Below are 22,602 nucleotides of genomic sequence, written 5' to 3' on the forward strand. Positions count from 1 at the left end.
AGATGATGTGCTCACGGCTAAGTCCTCCAAGTCTTACGTAGCTGGAATCTCCTAACACGAGGGGCAAGGCTTCTAACTCAATTTGTTTCAGATGTTTTACCAGGAGAAAGTCAGGGATTTTGACTGTGACATCTCTTAGAAGCAGTATCTACGAGGAAAAGACAATGACTGTCGCTGTGTCACAGAGGCTTTCTAAGAGTGTCAGCTGAGCAGAGAGTTCAGAGTCTTTAAGTGCTGATGTTGTGAAACAGTGAACACTTAACTGTGTTAGCCTTTCCCCCACCACAGGCCTGCTTTCCTTTTTCTTTTCTCCCTTAGTAACTCTTGCATAAGTCAGATTGTGTATCTTCTCACACGTGACTCTCAAAAGACACCCACAGTCCAGTTTGTTGAAATCTATGGAGAATTCCTTCACATAATACAGAGCCATCTGGATCATGAGAACATGGGCCATAGCACACACACTCCATCAGTTTATTATAGCGTGATAGATACCAATGAGGTTATTTCAACTATTTTGGTCTTTGGAGATGTTTAACTGTTATCTTTAGGGCCTGCTTGACTTGGGTACAAAAGATGGGGCTAAATGACATCTGGTAGTTTTTCAATGCTGCTAACTCTATTTCCCAGATGTTGGTCTCATGAGTTGCAGATAGTAGATCAGAAGGGATGCAAAGAACACAGGATTCAAATTCCTTTCTGCTCACATTTTTCTGTCTCCTTAGCCCTGATGTACTTCTGGAAACACACAGAAAAGAGACAAGTCGAGGCACTGATAATTGGCAGCGAGTCAGAGAAGACAATGTGTACACAGAGAGTCACATAGAAAATTGGCATTAGTTTTCATGAAATCTCACTTTCCCAAGTGTTCTGAATTAATTGGTACCACAAATATTTTCTTTTAAAGCAGATAATTATCTGCATCAGAACCCCATACAATCACAGTGGGAACACATGTTTTTTGTTGGATGGATCTGAAAATAAATTATGCTTATTGATTCCTTATTGCAGCTCATGTTAGTATATTTCAATGTCTTCATTGGTTATGTGGTACTAAGAATGTGAAAGTGACTGGATGTGATAAATATAAACTCAGTAAACAAAGTAAGGTACTAGAGGAGTTCCAGCGGGCTAAAAGGGGGAAATCCCTGAAAGAGAATAACATTAGGAATGATAACTACTGTTATGGCCGTGGCAATAAGGTTTCAGAGATATAACTGATGCAAGAAATGTGATAATCATTGGTCTTGAACTCATCAATACTCAGTAGTTGGTAAGTAAATTATTAAAGAAAGTTTGAGTTATCAAGTTATTTAAGATAAGATTATATTAGGAGTGAAGGTTAGCTAAAGCTAAACTTTGTGAGAAATAGGCCTGATTCAAATTTTTATATTCATATGAACTGGCTTTTATTGGCATTTACCATATTTTATATTTCAGTATCAACTATGTCATATGTGTGAGGACATGTTCTTTGTTTAACCAAGACTATGTTTTAATAATGGCCTTGTGTCTGAAAAATAAATCACTGTTTTTCAGTACTTGACTGGAGAATCTTCTCATGATTTGAAAAATATGTCAGCAATTTGCTAAGGATTGGAGAATTATTAGTTATTTGAGGAACTTTACATTTTATCAACTAATAAACAAATAACTCATAATTACAATGATATTCTTTATGTTGGTGCAATCATTCACCCTAATATTTATAATAAATGCATTTCTAATAAATGTCTAATAAATACATGTGTAATAAATATATTTATAATAAATGTAATTCTTGTATTCCACTTGGCTATTGGGGAATTGGGCTATATACATATCCCTGAGTCTCTTGACATAGCTCTGGCTGTCCTGGAATTTACTATATCATTATATAGACCAAGTTAGTCTTGACTCATAGATATCTGTTCCCTGCTTTGGCTTCTCCAGTGTTGGGATTAACGGCATGCACAACTGGCAGTTATATTCCTTTTCTTTATCAGACTCTTAAATTTTCATTTAAGATAAAGATAAGGATTGGTTCAATAAAATAAAATTTTCGTATGGAAATTATGTTTTTGTCACTTAATTATTACTGAATGTTTTCCAAAACTGCCTCGAAAAGGTCAAGTTGGATATGAAAAAAGAACCAATTTCTTATGCATACATGTATTAATGTTTCCTCAAAAAAGTACCTATGGAAAAATGAAATTCAATTGTAAACTATATAAAGTACTGGGAATCAACTAGATCAGGGTTTCTTAACAGTGGGCTGTGTCCCTTTCACAGGAGTCTCCTAAGACTGTCAGAAAACAGATATTCACACCATGATTCATAACAATAGAAAAATAGTAGTTATGAAGTAGCAATGGAAATAATTTTATGGTGGGGATCACCACAACATGAGGAACTGAATTAAAGAGTTGAAGCATTAGCAAGGTTGAGAACCATTGCTCTAAAGAAACAAGATTCCCCCCAAACCAAATCTTCATGATTTATAGGAAAGGGTAGAACCAAGAACAGTTTTCTTATTGGAAAATCAATTCAGGGTAAGATGCTTCAGATTTCTATGAAATTATCCTAGTTTGTAAGACTGGTGGATGGAATTATGCAGACAATTACATTATTTTATATTTATTTAAGATTATCTAGAAATCTCAATTACCCAGATTGCTAGCTTTCTATTTAATTAGTCTGAAATGATCGAGGCCTGAAATCCATTTAGGGACTCTGGGCCATTTTTATTTGGTTAGGGAACCTTTTAATGTATCACTCTTGAGTGCATTAAATGGTCATTAGGGACTAAATGGTTAAGGCATCTTATCAATATTGTGAGGTCTTTCTTAGATTGAAACTCACTCCCAGAACAGCTCATGCTTTAATATGAAGCTAAGTAAAAACACAAATCTATAATATTTGGCGTCTCTGTGGTAGCTTGATCAGGTTTGTGTGTCCCAACCTTAAAATATCTTAAGGAAAGAACTTTGCAAAATCAAGAAGTCCTCTGACGGCTGAATGACTAATGGCAATTGGTATCAACTTTAATTCTAAAATGCTATCTTAATGTAAGATTTACACAGAATAAATGCAGACCAGTTAAAAACGTGGTTCAGAAGGACACATATCTCCAAAGCCAAAGAGACTCCAAAGGAGAGATCATGGATGTGGGAGACAAAGAGCCATTGCATCCTTTACTGCTCGCCCCAGAGACCTAGCTGTTCTCCCACGGAATGACTGGAAGATAAGGAACAAAAGGATGAAGCTTTTTGGAATCAATGACATTTTAATTTTTACAAGTGCACTATATCTCAGTTCTAAAGATAAGCTTAGAACGTGTGCATCCTGACTTATTGAATTGGTATTCCATGCAAGCCTTGCTAAATCAGAGTGCAGTCGTTAATCCGTGTCGGATGTTTCTTCACAAGGAAGGATAGATTATTTCTTACTCATCTTTGAATCATCATATTTCTATAAACTCGACTTACCTGACATCTATATAAATGTTGTCACTGGTTTATCAAAATAAAGATTTCAAATAAACTATGTCATATTGAAAATTATATTCTGTTGAATATTTGACTATGTTTAAATGTTATTTTACCAAGATATTCCATGTTTTTTTCCAGAAAAAATTGTTGTTTAAAACGAGTTTTCTGAATAATCATTAATTGAGTAGGTATAGAATTTCATTTTGATACTAAATTGGCCTTTTTCTAATTAATTCTTTTTGAGAATTTTACAAATGAATATGGTATTTCTACTCTCCAACTTTTCCTGTGTCCTCACTTCTCTTAAATTCATGACTTCATTATTTATTGTTTTATACACACACATACACACATATACATGTAACTTTATATATAATACATATACACACATATGCACATATATGTATCCTACTAATTGCACGTATGTAGGTGTGCTTAGGGCTGACCACTTGGAATTGGCTATCAGGGAGCTCACCTAGAAGCAATCATATTTTCCCTTTCTCAACAGCCATTGATTGCCAATCTAGTGCCATTGATTACCTTTAGCTAGTGATGAGACCATGAGGGATTTCTCCAATCCATTATTGATAGCGACATACCAACTGCTATTTTCACTAGGATTTTGTTGAGATCTCATGGGGGCAGCTTCCCTGTTGTGTTTAGAAGATATTACATAGTAGCTGTCTCTAGCTGCATATGTATCAAAAGATGGCCTAGTGTGCCATCACTGCAAAGAGAGGCCCATTGGACTTGCAAACTTTATATGCCCCAGAACAGGGGAACCTCATGGCCAAAAAGGGGGAGTGGGTGGGTAGGGGATTGGGAGGGTGGGTATGGGGGACTTTTGGGATAGCATTGAAAATGTAAACGAGGAAAATACCTAATAAAAAAATAAATTATAAAAACAAACAAACAAAAAAAACCATAGTAGCAGTCACCCTAGGACTCTGGGACTTCTACACTATCTTACAGTCTTCTACTCTATCCTCTTGTACCTTAGGCATACAGGCTGAGTTGTAGATTAGGTGATAGGCAACCCATAATTAGTTGCTTCCTGTACCTTGACCAGTTGTTGGTTTTGTAATAGTCTTGAATTGGAAGGTTTTTTTTTTTACATGTAGCTGTTTTACTGCGGGAAATTAATATATAGCATATTATATATACACAGTATATTCAGCTTTAGAAGGTTTGAAGCAGATAAATCAGGGAAACCAACAGCAATCTGGAAAAAAAGGGTGAATCCCATGACTCATAATGGTCTCCTTGTGCTCATATCTTTTTTCATGGCAATAACATATATGCTTTCTGTTACTATAGATGAATTTGCAATTTCTAGAACTTTTATTTAGCAAATCATATAAGTTTTACTCAACTTTTTACTCAGCATAATCAAATTGAAGTTCAGAGTTTCATATCCTCTTTTAAAAACTGAGTGTGTAAAATAGCTTAATTTCATTTGAATTCCGTATTATCTGTCTAATTTTTAGACATTGTCCCATTGTGTAGTCCAGATTGGCATAGGAATTGTCATCTTCCCATCTCAACGTTGGGAGCACAAGGATTACAAGCATGGAGCTCCATACATACATACATTACATTTCTAACAGTGCTATTTTTTATTGGGTATTTACTTTATTTACATTTTAAATGTTATTCCCTTTCCCAATTCCCCCCACTGGAAACCCCCTATCCTATCCCCCTCCTCCTGCTTCTATGAGGATGTGCTCCTACCTACCCACTCCCTCCTCGAATTCCCCTACACTGGGACATCAAGCCTTCACGGGACCGAGGGCTTTTTCTCCCATTGATGCCCATCAAGGTCATCCTCTGCTACATACACGGCTGGAGCCATGGGTCCCTCCATGTGTACTTCTTGGTTGGTGGTTTAGTCCCTAGGTGCTCTTGGGGGTACTGGTTGGTTAATAGTGTTGTTCTTCCTATGGGGCTACAAACCCCTTCAGCTCCTTCAGTCCTTTCTCTAACTCCTCCATTGGGAACCCCGTGATCAGTTCAATGGCTGGTTTCATGACATATATTTAAAATTAAAGACAGCTTTCCTAAAGGACTAGAAAGATGATCTTGCTCTCTAACTATTATGAGAATGAGTGAGCCACCCTCTTTTCCTTCTTTTAACCTCTTGTTCTCCCTGTTGAGCTTCCTTTGCTCTGAGCTCTTCTGACAAACCTGGGCGAGCCCCTTAGTCTTCTGGTTCTGCCTCTTAAAGCTCTGTCTACAACAGGGAGGGCACTCCACCCCTGGCTCTGCCTGCAGCTCAGATGAGCCAGAAGGGTCTCCGTCTAGATTCTATTCCTTTCATACTCAGAGAATCCAAGTTGTCTTTACATCTAACAAAGTGTACACTGGGAAGTTAGCTTACCATTCTTATGACAGTAAGTGATTTGGATTGACCAACAGTAGTCTTTTGGTTTGAAAGTGTGCTTTTACATTTTGTGATATACTCAGGAGTGAGACAAAATGATCTATTATTTTCCCAACATTTTTCTTTGTTCTGTACTATTTTAATTTCTCAACTTATATTTTGGGGCCTTATACTTCATTTCTGCATAGTCAAGGATAACCTGACAGCTCTGGCCCTCCTGCCTTTAGTTCTCCAGTGCTAGGATTGTAGCCATCATGCCTCATTCATGTGGTCCTGATGATGGGATTGAACTCAGGGCTTTGAGTATGCTTGACAAGCCCTGTCCAATTGAGCCACATCTCCAGCCTTGCTCATAGTTATTTCTTATGGAGAAAAACGTACTTAATGTCTATTCATCTACTGAAATATGATGATGGCACACTACTTTTAACTTTGCTTATTTTCTTTTTTTTTAATTTTTAATATATTTTTTTAAAGATTTATTTATTTATTATATGTAAGTACACTGTAGCTGTCTTCGGACACTCCAGAAGAGGGCGCCAGATCTCGTTACGGATGGTTGTGAGCCACCATGTGGTTGCTGGGATTTGAACTCTGGACCTTCGGAAGAGCAGTCGGGTGCTCTTACCCACTGAGCCATCTCGCCAGCCCAATTTTTAATATTTTTATTACATATTTTCTTGTTACATTTCCAATGCTATCCCAAAAGTCCCCCATAGCGCCCCCCACTTCCCTACCCACCCATTCCCATTCTTTTGGCCCTGGCATTCCCCTATATTGGGGCATATAAAGTTTGCAAGTCCAATGGGCCTCTCTTTCCAATGATGGCCGACTAGGCCATCTTTCGATACATATGCAGCTAGAGACAAGAGCTCCGGGGTTCTGGTTAGTACATCATGTTGTTCCGACAGTAGGGTTGCAGATCCCTTTAGCTCCTTGGGTACTTTCTCTAGCTTCTCCATTGGGAGCCCTGTGATACATCCAATAGCTGACTGTGAGCATCCACTTCTGTGTTTGCTAGGCCCCGGCATCGTCTCACAAGAGACAGCTATATTTGGGTCCTTTCAGCAAAATCTTGCTAGTGTATGCAATGGTGTCAGCGTTTAGAAGCTGCTTATGGGAAGGATCCCTGGATACGGCAGTCTCTAAATGATCCATCCTTTCATCACAGCTACGAACTTTGTCTCTGTAACTCCTTCCCTGGGTGTTTTGTTCCCAATTCTAAGAAGGGGCACAGTGTCCACACTTTGGTCTTCATTCTTCTTGAGTTTCATGCTTTTAGTAAATTGTATCTTATATCTTGGGTATCCTAAGTTTTGGGCTAATATCCACTTATCAGTGAATACATATTGTGTGAGTTCCTTTGTGATTGTGTTACCTCACTCAAGATGATGCCCTCCAGGTCCATCCATTTGGCTAGGAATTTCATAAATTCATTCTTTTTAATAGCTGAGTAGTACTCCATTGTGTAAATGTACCATAATTTCTGTATCCATTCCTCTGTTGAGGGACATCTGGGTTCTGTCCAGCTTCTGGCTATTATAAATAGGGCTGCTATGAACATAGTGGAGCATGTGTCCTTTTTACCGGTTGGGACATCTTCTGGATATATGCCCAGGAGAGGTATTGCTGGATCCTCCGGTAGTACTATGTCCAATTTTCTGAGGAACCGCCAGACTGACTTCCAGAGTGGTTGTACAAGCTTGCAATCCCACCAACAATGGAGGAGTGTTCCTCTTTCTCCACATCCTCGCCAGCATCTGCTGTCACCTTAATTTTTGATCTTAGCCATTCTGACTGGTGTGAGGTGGAATCTCAGGGTTGTTTTGATTTGCATTTCCCTGATGATTAAGGATGTTGAACATTTTTTCAGGTGCTTCTCTGCCATTCGGTATTCCTCAGGTGAGAATTCTTTGTTCAGTTCTGAGCCCCATTTTTTAATGGGGTTATTTGACTTTCTGGAGTCCACCTTCTTGAGTTCTTTATATATATTGGATATTAGTCCCTTATCTGATTTAGGATAGGTGAAGATCCTTTCCCAATCTGTTGGTGGTTTTTTTGTCTTATTGATGGTGTCTTTAGCCTTGCAGAAGCTTTGCAGTTTCATGAGGTCCCACTTGTCAATTCTCAATCTTACAGCACAAGCCATTACTGTTCTATTCAAGAATTTTTCCCCTGTGCCCATATCTTCAAGGCTTTTCCCCACTTTCTCCTCTATAAGTTTCAGTGTCTCTGGTTTTATGTGAAGTTCCTTGATCCACTTAGACTTGACCTTAGTACAAGGAGATAGGAATGGATCGATTCGCATTCTTCTACATGTTAACAACCAGTTGTGCCAGCACCATTTGTTGAAAAGGCTGTCTTTCTTCCACTGGATGGTTTTAGCTCCCTTGTCGAAGATCAAGTGACCGTAGGTGTGTGGGTTCATATCTGGGTCTTCAATTCTATTCCATTGGTCTATTTGTCTGTCACTATACCAGTACCACGCCGTTTTTATCACAATTGCTCTGTAGTAAAGCTTTAGGTCCGGCATGGTGATTCCACCAGAGGTTCTTTTATCCTTGAGAAGAGTTTTTGCTATCCTAGGTTTTTTGTTATTCCAGATGAATTTGCAGATTGCACTTTCTAATTCGTTGAAGAATTGATTTGGAATTTTGATGGGGATTGCATTGAATCTGTAGATTGCTTTTGGCAAGATAGCCATTTTTACAATGTTGATCCTGCCAATCCATGAGCATGGGAGATCTTTCCATCTTCTGAGATCTTCTATAATTTCTTTCTTCAGAGACTTGAAGTTTTTATTATACAGATCTTTCACTTCCTTAGTTAGAGTCACGCCAAGATATTTTATATTATTTGTGACTATTGTTAAGGGTGTTGTTTCCCTAATTTCTTTTTCAGCCTGTTTATTCTTTGTGTAGAGAAAGGCCATTGATTTGTTTGAGTTAATTTTATATCCAGCTACTTCACCGAAGCTGTTTATCAGGCTTAGGAGTTCTCTGGTGGAATTTTTAGGGTCACTTAGATATACTATCATATCATCTGCAAAAAGTGATATTTTGACTTCATCTTTTCCAATTTGTATCCCTTTGATCTCCTTTTGTTGTCGAATTGCTCTGGCTAGGACTTCAAGTACTATGTTGTATAGGTATGGAGAAAGTGGACAGCCTTGTCTAGTCCCTGATTTTAGAGGGATTGCTTCAAGCTTCTCACCATTTACTTTGATGTTGGCTACTGGTTTGCTGTAGATTGCTTTTATCATGTTTAGGTATGGGCCTTGAATTCCTGATCTTTCCAAGACTTTTATCATGAATGGGTGTTGGATCTTGTCAAATGCTTTTTCCGCATCTAACGAGATGACCATGTGGTTTTTGTCTTTGAGTTTGTTTATATACTGGATTACGTTGATGGATTTCCGTATATTGAACCATCCCTGCATCCCTGGGATGAAACCTACTTGGTCAGGATGGATGATTGTTTTGATGTGTTCTTGGATTCGGTTAGCAAGAACTTTATTGAGGATTTTTGCATCAATATTCATAAGGGATATTGTTCTGAAGTTTTCTATCTTTGTTGGGTCTTTTTGTGGTTTAGGTATCAGAGTAATTGTGGCTTCATAGAATGAGTTGGGTAGAGTACCTTCTGTTTCTATTTTGTGGAATAGTTTGTGAAGAACTGGGATTAGATCTTCTTTGAAGGTCTGATAGAACTCTGCACTAAACCCATCTGGTCCTGGGCTTTTTTTAGTTGGGAGACTATTAATGACTGCTTCTATTTCTTTGGGGGATATAGGGCTGTTTAGATCATTAACCTGATCTTGATTCAACTTTGGTACCTGGTATCTGTCTAGGAACTTCTCCAGTTCATCCAGGTTCTCCAGTTTTGTTGAGTATAGCCTTTGGTAGAAGGATCTGATGGTGTTTTGGATGTCTTCAGGATCTGTTGTTATGTCTCCTTTTTCATTTCTGATTTTGTTAATTAGGATGCTTTCCCTGTGCCCTCTAGTGAGTCTGGCTAAGGGTTTATCTATCTTGTTGATTTTCTCAAAGAACCAGCTCCGTGATTGGTTGAGTCTTTGAATAGTTCATCTTGTTTCCACTTGGTTGATTTCGCCCCTGAGTTTGATTATTTCCTGCCGTCTACTCCTCTTGGGTGAATTTGCTTCCTTTTGTTCTAGTGCTTTTAGGTGTGTTGTCAAGCTGCTAATGTGTGCTCTCTCTAGTTTCCTTTTGGAGGCACTCAGAGCTATGAGTTTTCCTCTTAGAAATGCTTTCATTGTGTCCCATAAGTTTGGGTATGTTGTGGCTTCATTTTCATTGAACTCTAAAAAGTCCTTAATTTCTTTCTTTATTCCTTCCTTGACCAAGGTATCATTGAGAAGAGTGTTGTTCAGTTTCCACGTGAAGGTTGGCTTTCTATTATTTATTTTGTTATTGAAGATCAGCCTTAGTCCATGGTGATCTGATAGGATGCATGGGACAGTTTCAATATTTTTGTATCTGATGAGGCCTGTTTTGTGACCAATTATGTGGTCAATTTTGGAGAAGGTACCATGAGGTGCTGAAAAGAAGGTATATCCTTTTGTTTTAGGATAGAATGTTCTGTAGATATCTGCCAGATCCATTTGATTCATAACTTCTGTTAGTTTCACTGTGTCCCTGTTTAGTTTCTGTTTCCACGATCTGTCCATTGGTGAAAGTGGTGTGTTGAAGTCTCCCACTATTATTGTATGAGGTGCAATGTGTGCTTTGAGATTTACTAAAGTTTCTTTAATGAATGTGGCTGCCTTTGTATTTGGAGCATAGATATTCAGGATTGATAGTTCCTCTTGGAGGATTTTACCTTTGATGAGTATGAAGTGTCCCTCCCTGTCTTTTTTAATGACTTTGGGTTGGAAGTCAATCTTATCAGATATTAGAATGGCTACTCCAGCTTGTTTCTTCATACCATTTGCTTGGAAAATTGTTTTCCAGCCTTTCATTCTGAGGTAGTGTCTATTTTTTTCTCTGAGATGAGTTTCCTGTAAGCAGCAAAATGTTGGGTCTTGTTTGTGTAGCCAGTTTGTTAGTCTATGTCTTTTTATCGGGGAGTTGAGTCCATTGATATTAAGAGATATTAAGGAAAAGTAATTGTTGTTTCCTGTTATTTTTGTTGTTAAAGTTGTCATTCTGTTCTTGTGGCTGCCTTCTTTTAGGTTTGTTGAGGGATTACCTTCTTGTTGTTTCTAGGGCGTGGTTCCTGTCCTTGTATTGGTTTTTTTCTGTTATTATCCTTTGAAGGGCTGGATTCGTGGAGAGATAATGTGTGAATTTGGTTTTGTCGTGGAATACTTTGGTTTCTCCATCTATGTTAATTGAGAGTTTGGCTGGGTATAGTAGCCTGGGCTGGAGTTTGTGTTCTTTTAGTGTCTGTATAACATCCGTCCAGGATCTTCTGGCTTTCATAGTCTCTGGTGAGAAATCTGGTGTAATTCTGATAGGCTTGCCTTTATATGTTACTTGGCCTTTTTCTCTTACTGCTTTTAGTATTCTGTCTTTATTTAGAGCATTTGTTGTTCTGATTATTATGTGTCGGGAGGTATTTCTTTTCTGGTCCAGCCTATTTGGAGTTCTGTAGGCTTCTTGTATGTTCATGGGCATCTCTTTCTTTAGATTTGGGAAGTTTTCTTCTATAATTTTGTTGAAGATGTTTGCTGGTCCTTTGAGTTGAAAATCTTCATTCTCATCCACTCCTATTATCCGTAGGTTTGGTCTTCTCATTGTGTCCTGTATTTCTTGGATGTTTTGAGTTAGGATCTTTTTGCATTTTACATTTTCCTTGATTGTTGTGCCGATGTTCTCTATGGAATCTTCTGCACCTGAGATTCTCTCTTCCATCTCTTGTATTCTGTTGCTGATGCTCGTATCTATGGTTCCAGATTTCTTTCCTAGGGTTTCTATCTCCAGTGTTGCCTCATTTTGGGTTTTCTTTATTGTGTCTACTTCCCTTTTTAGGTCTAGTATGGTTTTGTTCAATTCCATCATCTGTTTGGATGTGTTTTCCTGTTTTTCTGTAAGGACTTCTACCTGTTTGATTATGTTATCCTGTTTTTCTTTAAGGATTTGTAACTCTTTAGCAGTGTTCTCCTGCAATTCTTTAAGGGATTTTTGTGCTTCCTCTTTACTGTCTTCTACCTGTTTACCAGTGTTCCTTTGTATTTCTTTAAGTGTGTTATTAAAGTCCTTCTTGAAGTCCTCTACCATCATCATGAGATATGCTTTTAGATCCGTGTCTAGCTTTTCCGGTGTGTTGGGGTGCCCTGGACTGGCCGAAGTGGGAGTGCTGGGTTCTGATGATGGTGAGTGGTCTTGGTTTCTGTTAGTAAGATTATTACGTTTACCTTTCGCCATCTGGTAATCTCTGGGGTTAGTTGTTGTCGTTGTCACTGTTTAAAGATTGGAGCAGAAGCTGTGTTCCACTCACCAGCAGTCTCAAAATCCTGTGGCGGGGGTCGTGGGTAGCTGGCGGGTGTCAGCCGACCCTGCGCTCTAGCTACCCTGGTGCTGGTCCGGCCGGAAGAGGCCTGTGGTCCTACCCAGGCTGGTTTTCTGCTTCCCTAACTAATGCAGTCTCAGGTCCTGCGCGCAATTGGATTGGAGCAGAAGCTGTGTTCCACTCACCAGAAGTCTTAAGATCCTGTGGCGGGTGTTGTGGGTAGCTGGCGAGTGTCAGCCGACCCTGCGTCCTAGCTACCCTGGCGCTTTTCTGACCGGAGAGGCTTGTGGCCCTACTGAGGGCGGATTTCTGCCTCCCCAACCAAAGCAGTCTCAGGTCCCGCGTGATTGGACTGGAGCAGAAGCTGTGTTCCACTCACCAGCAGTCTCAAAATTTTGTGGCGGGGGTCCTGGGTAGCTGGCGGGTGTCAGCTGACCCTGCGCTCTAGCTACCCTGGTGCTGATCCGGCCGGAAGAGCCTTTGCTTATTTTCAATGATAGGATTTTAAAAATATATCCCAGATTAGCCTTGAATTAACAATCTTTTTGCCTCAGCCGTCCAACTACATGGAGATTTTAAAAAAAGATTTGACATCTTTTATATTTAAGTGCTGAGTTAATCAACATATTTGTCAAACTTTAATAGCAGTCATCAAAGAACTCCAATTATTTCCTTACCTTAGGAATGATAAATGAGCAAATGTGCAAAACAATTTTTACCAAATTTTTCATCCCAGTACAAAGGTTGAGAGCTTTGAAGTTAAGGTAAGTATGACGTAGGGGAGGATAGTTACAGAGTGATTGCATTTAAGCTTTTTAAGAATTGTATAATGGAATCAAAAGTCTTTCTGAGTCAACTAAAGACTTTGTATCTTTTATTTCGAGTCATCCATCCCTCTCAGTCTTACTCACAGGGAGCTGGAACAATGAGTTATTTACTTTCTAATTTTTTAAAAAAAGTCTTCTTATTGTAGATGTATTTCTTTTATGTGTGTGGGTAGTGGGTGCTGGAAACTGAGCCTGGGTTCTCTGGAAGAGCAACAAGTATTCTCAACTGTTGAGCCAGTTCTCCAGCTCCCCTTTAATTACTTCTTAATTAATTTAAAATAAGTTAAACCAGTGTGTGCTTGATAGCTTTATGTCAACTTGACACAAGCTAGAGTTATCTGAAAGGACTGGACCTCAACTGAGAAAATGGCTTCATAAGACCAGGGTGTAGGGCATTTTCTTAGATTAGTGATTTATGGGGGAAGGACCAGCCCACTGATGGTGGTGCAATCCCTGCACTGGTAGTCCTGGGTTCTATAAGAAAGCAGGTTGAGTAAACAGCACCCATCCATGGCCTCTGAATCTGTTCCTGCTGCCATGTTTCAGTCCTGCTTGAGTTCCTGTCCTGACTTCGTTCAGTGATGGACTGTGATGTGGAGGTGTAAGCTAAACAAACCCTTTCCTCCACAACTTGTTTTTGGTCATGGTGTTCCATCATAGCAATAGTAGCCCTAACTAAAATACAGTTAGGATGATCAAAACAGGAGGCATAGTTCAAATCAGAGAAAATGTTAGAGGAAAGATGATACTTAGATGTAAGTCAAGAGAACAAAATTCAAAGAACAAGAAGAAACAGTCACTGAAAATACTCATTATTCTGTTATGTTTAAGAGTAACTAAGGCTCACAATCTAAGAAAAGAAAAAAAATCTGCTCATGAGCAGTAAAATACAAAGGCCAGGAAAGATTAGCTAACAAAATCTATGTTGGTAGCAATAAGCATTATTGACCGTTATTAGCCATTAAACATTATTGAAGCTAACACAATAAACAGTCTTTTACCATTTTAACATATAAAATGTCAGAGACAGCGTCAAATAGCCCTAGAAAAATTTAAAAGAAACCCCTTGGTAGAAATGCTGGTTATATTGCAAAAGTATAAAATGAAATTCTAATTTAAATAGGCAGAAAACCAAACCACACCTGTATGCCTTAGGTTCGAGGGCATGAATAATGATTGCACCCAAGTGCAGGGCTCCTCCTGAGCTTGAGAACTTGGCGAGCCCTGGCACGTTTATTCATCCGAATGGATGTATAAGATTGCCAGGCAAGCAGGTTTATTCCAGCCAGCCACTTAGCAGTTGCCTGGATTTTGGCAAGACTTGTTAGTTTGGGGGATTAGATTCTTTGAAGTTATTGATTAGATAAAACCATGTCCCAGCTGTTCAGTTGTATTTAAACCGTGGCACATACAAAAAAGAAGCTATGAAAATAAAAGAGAAACTGCCCTTTGTTTTCCTTCAGGATCTGTACAGCATGGAGTACAGGAAAGAGAAATATCTAAATTCCTTTCTTGTTGCCTTTACTTCTGAATCTGAGAATGATTGTTAGATCACACATCTGGTGGAGAATTTTTATATCAGTTTGAAGTGATCTGAAAATAAATGAGGTTTTGAAATCCTTGGCATCCTGTCCAATCTTTCTTAGGAGATAAGACTTAAAAATTTAGGTATTTGACAAACATTATGGGAGTAATCAACCACTTTCTAATTAGAACTGAGGTCCATTCCATGAGATGTAACCCAACTGGCATTGCTGAAGCTTCCTATGGCTAGATAGATCATGAGCCTTAGGAGAGAACCCAATGCCATTATTCTACTAAATGGACAGAGTATTAAAATGACTCCTAGTGACTTATTACTATACATACAAATGAGAGCATCTCTCAATATCAATCAGAGAAGCTTCTCTTTGCAGTTGATCCCAGTTAACACAGCAATCCTAAACAGGGCAATATGGACAGAATAGGAGCCAATGGAATGCTCAGTCCTACATAGGACATCGATACCACATTCTCCACCGATGGTCAGAGGAGAGAAAGATTGTAAGATCTTGGGGTACTGGATAACACCAAGGAAACTGTTTTCCCAGTCACAACAGGGCAGTTGTACATATGACTTTATCACTTTTTTGACAGCATGCACATGCCCTGTGAAACTTCAGCTGGACAAAATACCAGCACAGAAGGGGGAATATAGGAATGAATTGCCATTGCTAGTTGAAGCTCTATTGGTATTTAATAGCTCTGGGAGAGGGAGAGTCAGATTTTTTTTTTTAAATGATGTGACACCTGGCAGATTGCCCACATACCAGGGCAAGCCCTACTCCTAAGATCATCAGGGAAACAGAAACTGGGTTCAGTGGGGGAAATAAATTGAAAGATGAAACCTCAGAGTTTAGTTGGAAGGAGAGTGAAAGAGAAGGTGGAGAGAGAAGCTATTGGAGGAGTTGTGGTGTAAATGTGTTCAAAATATATTGTATGAATATCTTAGAGTCTCTTTTGCTGTGATAAACACCATTACGAAAAGCAAGTTGTGGAGAAGAGGGTTTATTTGACTTCCATGTTATATTCCATCACTGAAGGAAGTCAGGACAGGAACTCAAGCAGGACTGGAACATGGAGGCAGGAACAGATGCAGAAGCCATGGAGGGGTATTGCTTACTGGCTTGTTCTTTACAGCTCGGCCAGCCTGTTTTCTTATAGAACACTAGACCACCAGCCCAATGATGGCACCACTCACAGAGAATTCCCTACAGGCTTTCCTACAGTCACATTGTATTGAGGCATTTTCTAATTGAGGTTCCTTCCTCTCAGATATTTTAGTTTGTGTTCAGTTGACATAAAACTACCCAACACAATAAGATTCTCAAAGAATTAATAAAAATAATGTTAACAATTAGGTGTCTTTATGTATCACTGATACACAATAGTCTTTTTTTGTCTAGACAGATAACAGCTTCTATCTTAGTTAGGGTTTTACTGCTGTGAACAGACACCATGACCAAGGCAACTCTTAAAAGGACAATATTTAATTGGGGCTGGCTTATGGGTTCAGAGGTTCAGTTCATTGTCATCAAGGTGGGAGCAGGGCAGCATCCAGGCAGGCATGTTACAAATGGAACTGAGAGTTCTACATCTTCATCTGAAGGCTGGTAGCAGAATATTGACTTCCAGGCAGCTAGGATGAGGGTCTTAAAGCCCACACCCACAGTGACACACCTACTCCAACAAAGCCACACCTACTGTAACAGGGCCACTCCCTGGGCCTAGAATATACAAACCATCACAACTTCCATATCTTTTTGAAAACATTTACTAGTTTTTTGAGACTTTCATCCAACCTGTTTTGGGCATATTCACCCTCCCTCTCCTACCTCTTCCCAGATCCACTCTCTTTCTTTTACAAACAACTTTGTCACCACCCCATTAAAAAAAATATATATCAAGACTGATTTGTGCTACTCAAATATTTTCGGATGTGTGGCCTTCCACTAGAACATGCCAGGAGCTACACTAGAGAAAACTGACTCTCTCTTCCAGTAGCTGACAACTATCAATAGCGTCATGGCTAGAGGTGGGTTCTTGTGGCCATCTTCCTTCTGGGATCTAGTTTGGCTTGCATCTTATAATGCTATTATAACTGGTGTGAGTTCCTATTTGTAGCTGCCCTGCTGTGTCCCAATGAAACTGTTTCTGTGTGGTCATCTGTCAACTCTGACTCTTACAGTCTTTCATCCCCTCTTCTGCAAGGATCCTTGAGCCTTGTGAACAGGGTATGTGTTGTTTGTGTTATGTTTAGGGATGAATATCCTGGTCTCATATTTTCTGATACTTTGTAAGTTGCAGGTCTCTATGTTAATTACCATCTACTGTAAATGGAAGCTTCTTTAATGGGGGCTGAGATATTCACAGACCTATAAGAATATTGATGTCATTAGGAGACAGTCTAATACTATGTCCAATTAGGAAAATAAAGTATTCTCCCTTAGGGTCTATGACCTGCCTAGCTCTAGGTTGTTGGTCTAATACTGGTACCCGGGTGGTTTCATCTTGTGAGATGGGTCTTAGATCTAATTAGAAAGTAGTTGGTTACTCCCATTATGTTTGTGCCACTACTAAATAGGTGGTCATGTGTTACCAGGTTGGTCATTGGGTACACACCTGGGTAAAAGTAATGACTAAATTTTCCTCTAATACCATGTATAACATCTTCCAGTGCCGCAAAAGCTAGTTAGGAGGGAGGAAGCTTCCAGATAAGCATCATCATGATTTCTTCAAGTTCTATGACTCAAGTATATGGTATATTAAGTACTAGAGTCTCAGAAACTTAAATATAAGTTACAATTACAAAAATTACCATAAAACCTGCACAAGATTAAGCTAATCAACATTTCTTCCAGCATGAAGTCAGGAGAGGATCCTGAGTCTCCACTTGTAGCTAAAGAGCTATTGCCAGTTGGTGACTTCTCAAAGAAATGGATTTGGAACCTGATGTCAACCACGCTGTAGTGGATAACTCCTTAGCCATGAGTGTAAGGTCAACACAAATTGAAATCATTGAGCTATATGCAAAACAAAACTAAACAAAACAACCCCCCAAATAAAAAGACAATGAAGTTGAGAGGTTTAGGTAAATGTGGCAGGAGTTTCTGGGAGGAGTGGTGGGTACATAAGATTAAAATACATTGTATGTATGTCTGAAATTCTCAAAAAATAATACAAATATATTAAAATAGTTAACATTTTAGGTAGGGATGTGGGAAAGAAGATTAATATTATTGAAATATATGAAATTCTCAGAGGGAGAAGAATTGTTTTCTATTTTATTTTGAAAATGGGGAGGTTCTAGGTATTAAAAAAAAGATAACAAAAACAACAGCAAACCTCCCCCAAAACCTCCCCTGAATCCACAAAAATCTTGCAAGCCCAGTCAACTAACCAACAACAGTAAATTACCCCCAACCACAAATATTCAGCACTGCCTACCTCTAATTACAGTAGTATAGATTTTCTCTCCCTTATAGATTTTTTTTTTTCTGTTCAAGGTTTATTTGGTGATCTCATTGGCATGACACTCATCTGACCTTTCAAACAAATGACAGGACCATTTTCAAAGATTGCGGGGAACAAGGAAGGGATGCAGCCTTCCACATTGATCTATGATACCTACTCACAGCTCGTCATCCTACTGTTAGGTCCCAATACTTGTTGAACGTGCTGTGTTGTACCATGACCTTTGAGAACTTATTTCGAGTAGAAGAGGGGTAAAGTGGGAATGTTGAACAAGTCTTATGTCTTTTGAATATACTATGTGCACATCATAAATAACTTCAAGTCAAAGGTGTAAATAATTGAACCAAGGGTGATGGTAAGCTGAATAAGCAGCTGAAACTATAAACAAGGCAGAAAAGCATATTTCCAAGGCCTTGCCTTGAAACTATCAGATCAGCCGTTATATGTCACATTTGCGTGTGCGTGCTTTCCTATTTTCTTTTGTTTACATGTGTGTGTTTCACATAAATTGCACTTCTAGCTCTTTCAGGAATCTAACACACATAATTACACGTATTCTCTATCACGGGCCTAAACTGCATACTCACTCAATTTTAAAAACACATTTTCTTGAAAAACTAGGTTCCAAGTGATATGAACAGGAAATAGATGTAGAAACAGGCCAAGTAGATGTAGAAATGAGTCTTGGGAGCCAAATCTGATTTGAATAGCAAGATGTCTACAGCAATTCCTGCCAAAAAACACTTATTGTAGGTCAAGATTTCTTCTTGTGTGAACTAACAGAAAAGCTTCTCTATCAGGTATATAGTGTGCTACATGACTAAAATCACATTACAGTAGGTCAACAGGCCATTTGTCTTATAATATGCACATACTTAAGATTTTTAAAGCTTAATTAAAAGCAGGTAAGCTACAAGTACTGCATATCTGACATTTTGTTCCTGACTGAATCATCCATCCATTGCTTTCATTTGTGGGTTGAAGTCCTAGACTCTAAGGTGATGATATTCAAAGAAGGGATTTTGGGGAAGGCTTTAGGTCAAGAGAGTGAATGTAAATGTCTCTTTTATTTCCTCAGATGAAGAGATGAGGTGAGATCTGTACCCTAACTTTATGAGTACATCGCTTGGGCTGAGCCCAGAGCGTTTCCTTCTCTGTACTAACTATCCTTAGGCCTAGGCTTCGGAATTTGTAGCCCCTGCGCAATCTAATCTTCCATAAGCCCAGACCTTGAAGCCTTCAGCTTCCAGCCTCTGTCTTTTAAATCATGTCTACAATGTTCCAGTCTCTGAGAGTTACTGCTGAATAAATTCACTCTTTCTAACTCTTTCTGAACTCTGGTTGGCTCAACTCAGCTGTTCTGGCCCAAATTCGTCTCCAACCTGAATGATTTGAATTGGCTTCTCTCATCTTCTGACTGAATTGCTCTGCTTGAAGACTGCCTCTGAACTCCAGGAAATAAACTGCTCCAAACTGCACTGAACTCTCCAACTGAACTGGACTGGACTGGACTGAATTCAACTCAATTCCCTATCCTTTATAGATTCTTTTTTTTTCTGTTCAAGGTTTATTTGGTGTTTTCATTGGCATGACACTTCAGTGGTTGGTTCCATCATCCATGTGCAGATCTTACATTTCAATATACACTATAATATATAATATTGCAATGCACACTACAGACACATATAATACATAAAGTATCCTGTAGAACATTTATGTACAAGATATGCATAATGGACATACACACTGGAGCCAGGTTATGAATAACTGGAAATTTGTTGGCCTAGGAATGTTTGGTGAGCGTGCACAGGGCAGCAATACAGCAGGATCATAGGGTAATTGAAGTCTGCACAGTTGGCAGTGTGTCTTGGAGACAGTGGGACTGTCACACTAACCAGGTTACCACTACACAAGTACCACTTGGCAGCAGGGTAGAGCTGTGGGAACTGAGCTGTTTCCCCACACCTCCTTAACACCATTGTACTAATCACAGCTCAGATGAGAAGGGTGTGGTCTCCCTAGAAACCCTGCTGAAGTAGCCTTTTCTTTTCTGTCTTTCCTCATGAGAGTTGGGTGTATCATATTTTTGATTCATTCTGTCAAATCTTTCTCTGATTCATCAGTTTGTCTGTACCTCAAGTAGATGTCTTTGTTTGGGATTAAAGGTATATACTAAAGGCATGTCTGTATTCCAGCCAAATTATATCTTTGGAAGTGATCTCTTGCCAGAACAGCCATAGAGGGTTAAACAGAGGGTTAAAATTCTTCTACACAAGAGGGTGGAGTTCATGTTGAATGGGGTGAGTGCTCTTATAAAGGAGGCCTCAGGGAGAGCCCCTTTCCCTCATTGCTTTGAGAGGAGCAAAAAGGATAGTTATCAGGAACCAGTAAAAGTGTCCTCAGTAGATAGCAAATCTACTGATGCTTTGAATTTTTAAGATGTCCTAACCCTTATAATTGTGAAAACAAATGAAAAAATAATCAGTAAAGATATATATAGTACTGTCTTAACTAGGATTTCTATTGCTGCAGTGAAATACCATGATCAAGAAGCAAGTTGGGGAGGAAAGGCTTTATTTGGCTTATGCTTTGATATTGCTGTTTATTGGAGGAAGTCTGGACTAGAACTCAAACTGGGAAGGAACCTGGGGCAGATGCTGATGAAGTGATCATGCAGGGGTACTACATACTTTCTTGCTTCCCCTGGTTTGCTCAGCCTGCTTTCTATAGAACCCAAGACCACCAGCTTAGGGCTGATATCACTCACAATGGGTTGGACCATCCCCTTTGATTACTAATTGAGAAAATGCCTTCAAGCTGGATCAACTGGAGGTATCCTTGACTGAAGCTCATTTCTCTCTGATGACTCTAGCTTGTGTCAAGCTGACACAAAACCAGCTACTACAAGTACTTTTGCAATAGGTGCCCAAATGAATAAGAACATCTACGGAGAGTTGCTTATTGTTCACTCACCTAAATTTCATGGAGCATGATAGGAATGAATAAAAATTGTCATGTAATATGAAGAGTGCTCTCCCTATTGTAAACACAGTGTCAAGGATTTCTTTGGATGAGGAACAGAACCAACTCCTTGGAAGGATAAAAATCATGTCGTTTAGCATGGCAGTACATGATCAGATTCAAACGTGAGTTACCTTCAGAAAGGGAGCATCATTAGTCATGTTGCTAGAAGTAGCTAATGGAAATTGTTGTTAAGGTTTCTAAGGGTTAAAGTCCTGATGTCAGCATTCGGAGAAATGCCTTACCTTTTACTGAGAAATACTAGCTAGCAAACACCAACCAATGAAAACAGAACAATACAAACTGCAACAGGAAAACAAAGAGCAAAGAGGCCCATTGGACTTGCAAACTTTTTTTTTTTTAAATATTTTTATTACATATTTTCCTCAATTACATTTCCAATACTATCCCAAAAGTCCCCCATAGCGCCCCCCACTTCCCTACCCACCCATTCCCATTCTTTTGGCCCTGGCATTCCCCTATATTGGGGCATATAAAGTTTGCAAGTCCAATGGGCCTCTCTTTCCATTGATGGCCGACTAGGCCATCTTTCGATACATATGCAGCTAGAGACAAGAGCTCCAGGGTTCTGGTTAGTACATCATGTTGTTCCAACAATAGGGTTGCAGATCCCTTTAGCTCCTTGGGTACTTTCTCTAGCTTCTCCATTGGGAGCCCTGTGATACATCCAATAGCTGACTGTGAACATCCACTCCTGTGTTTGCTAGGCCCCGGCATCGTCTCACAAGAGACAGCTATATTTGGGTCCTTTCAGCAAGATCTTACTAGTGTATGCAATGGTGTCAGCGTTTAGAAGCTGATTATGGGACGGATCCCTGGATACAGCAGTCTCTAAATGGTCCATCCTTTCATCACAGCTACGAACTTTGTCTCTGTAACTCCTTCCCTGGGTGTTTTGTTCCCAATTCTAAGAAGGTGCACAGTGTCCACACTTTGGTCTTCATTCTTCTTGAGTTTCATGCGTTTATCAAATTGTATCTTACAATACAAACTGCAACAGGAAAACAAAGAGCAAAGAGGCCCATTGGACTTGCAAACTTTATATGCCCCAATATAGGGGAATGCCAGGGCCAAAAGAATGGGAATGGGTGGGTAGGGAAGTGGGGGGCGCTATGGGGGACTTTTGGGATAGCATTGGAAATGTAACTGAGGAAAATATGTAATAAAAATATTAAAAATTAAAAAAAAAGAAACCTAGTAGTGATAGTGCTATCTTTACATTTTTGAGTACTTCCCTTATGATTTTTAGTAATGGCTATTGGGATTTAGTAATGTAATTTTTTATTAATGACAGACATTATTAAAAGTGAAACCCTAAGGCTGCCACTCTCTTCCCCTTTCTCCCTCCTTCCATTCCTTTGTCCTTCCTGCTCTTTTCTCTCTTCTTGATTTTAGT

The sequence above is a fragment of the Mus caroli genome, unplaced genomic scaffold (genome assembly GCF_978045245.1).
Source record: "Mus caroli unplaced genomic scaffold, Mus_caroli_1 scaffold_15, whole genome shotgun sequence".
Taxonomy (NCBI): domain Eukaryota; kingdom Metazoa; phylum Chordata; class Mammalia; order Rodentia; family Muridae; genus Mus; species Mus caroli.